The sequence below is a fragment of the Dioscorea cayenensis genome, chromosome 3, assembly GCF_009730915.1.
Source record: "Dioscorea cayenensis subsp. rotundata cultivar TDr96_F1 chromosome 3, TDr96_F1_v2_PseudoChromosome.rev07_lg8_w22 25.fasta, whole genome shotgun sequence".
NCBI lineage: Eukaryota > Viridiplantae > Streptophyta > Magnoliopsida > Dioscoreales > Dioscoreaceae > Dioscorea > Dioscorea cayenensis.
In genome coordinates, this window is record NC_052473.1 from 6,661,864 (window position 1) to 6,664,037 (window position 2,174).

A 2,174-nucleotide genomic window follows, 5' to 3' on the forward strand; every position below is an offset into this window, starting at 1 on the left:
GTGCGTGTTCTTTTGGCTTCTCACTCGGAAGCCTACCTTCAACCTCACGACCACTTCTCAAAGTGATCGCCTTCACGTGCTCTCTAGGATTGGTCTCTGTATTGCTCGGCAAGCTTCCATGTGGCCTTTCAGAGAGAGACTTCACAATTTGCCCCACCTGATTTTCAAGGTTATGCAAAGAGGCGGTGTGGTTGCGAAGTGTAGACTCGACTGATTCAAACCTTGTATTTGCTGATTGTATAAATCTAGTCAAATGCTTCTATAGGTCACTCATTCAAGTTTTCAAACCTGAGACTCTGTTTTCCACTTGAGGGGCTTGTTGTTGTTGGAAACCCGGTGGCCCCATGGCCTTTTGTGGACCTTGATTACTCCATGAGAAATTGGGATGATTCTTCCAACCCGGATTGTAGGTATTGCTATATGGGTTTCCTTGAGGTCTCATGCCATTACCTACAAAATCAATGTTCTCCACCGAAGAACCATCACCAATAGAGATCGGGCAATCGGAGGGAGCATGTCCTCCACCACACCCGTTACAATTAGTCACGGCCGCCACTCTATTTGAAGTTAGAAGATCTAACTTCTTACTCAAACTCTCCACTTGAGCCTCCAATGAAGTTACCGCATCTATCTCATGGAGACCGGCCACTTTCTTCTTCTCCCTAGCATTCCATTGGTAGCTGTTTAACCCCATTTCTTCAATCAACTGATGGGCCTCATCGGGGGTCTTACTACCTAAGGTACCTCCTGCTGCCGCATCCAAGAATTGCCTTGTACTCGGGTTCAAACCATTGTAAAAGGTTTGAACAATCATCCACTACGGGAATCCGTGTTGCGGGCACTTCCTCAGGAGCTCCTTGAACCTTTCCCATGTCTCGAATAGAGACTCCAATTCCAACTGAGCAAAGGATAAGATCTCGTTCCTAAGCTTTGCTGATTTTCTGGGAGGGAAATAACGGGCTAGAAAAGCTTCTACCATCTCCTCCCATGTGGTAATTGACGCTCTAGGTAACGAGTGTAGCCACTGCTTCGCTCTCCCCTTTAGGGAAAATAGGAAGGCTCTCAACTTGATGGCATCATCCATCACTCCGTTTATCTTCAGCATATCACACACCTCGAGAAAACTCTCTATATAACTGTTTGGATCCTCATCGGCCAAACCGTTAAACTGTGCGGATTGCTACAACATGTGGATGAATGTCGGCTTCAACTCAAAGTTCTGAGCTATAATCGGGGGACGCACAATACTCGATTATGTCCCCAACACTGAAGGTGTGGCATAATCGGATAATGTTCACTGTTGCTCATTCTGTTCTGCCATATTTTCAGATTCTTCCGCTTCCAAATCAGCTAGATTAGACTGTTCTTGCACAGGCTCTTTCCCTTTTCTTCTAAGTGTACGTTCAAGCTCGGGATCCCCTTCAATCAATATTGAGGGATTCCCTCGGGTCATAACCTGAAGCTGCACCCAAAAAGAAAGAAAAAGAAATCAGAACGATGATAGAATAAGAAGATATGAAATAGAATGTATGATAAAATAGCTAAGAAAACAAAGTGCAAAGTATCTCTAAACTCCTACTCCCCGGTAACGGCTCCAAAAACTTGACAAGGTCCCCTTGCGTATATCCCGCAAGTGCATGGGCTTGTCGAAGTAATAATCACAGGTGAGCGGGTATTGAATCCATAGGGAGTAGGGAATTAAAAACACTTAATCCGCTTCTTAGCTATGTGAAAGATCAATAGTGATAAGTGTGACAATGATTCAATTCTCAAAAGTAAAATCAACAAGTAAGAGAGCACTGGTAAAGGAGAAGGTGAGGTAATCGATAAAGATGGGGTACTCGGATAATGCTTCGCCTAGGACGATCGCTTCAAGTGCAAGAACCCTCAATTATGCTTCCTAATTAATGCAATAGTGAGTCGTGGAAATCCTTCATTACATAGTCCCAAATCTAAGGTCAACTATGCCTAACTCAATACATGTCCCGGAGGAGAGATTAGATAACCTCTCAACCTCGCACTCGCTTAGAGTTGCAAAGAGCTCTAGGGATTCCAAGTGATAAATCTCTTCCTAATTATAGATCTAACCCTTCGGTCCAGGTGGAAGGTCCCTAACCATGATTAAGCTCTAGATACGAAGATCACCTCAACGCTTCACTCCGTTGCACGCGCAA

The 2,174-nt window shown here is 44.5% G+C and overlaps 1 non-coding gene across 1 annotated transcript; it reads left to right on the forward strand.

Moving 5' to 3' along the window:
• The first annotated feature begins 824 nt into the window (after positions 1-824).
• LOC120257723 lies at positions 825-931 on the forward strand. The gene has a single exon (XR_005535812.1). It is a non-coding gene; the product is annotated as a small nucleolar RNA R71 (small nucleolar RNA).
• The last annotated feature ends 1,243 nt before the right edge of the window (positions 932-2,174 follow it).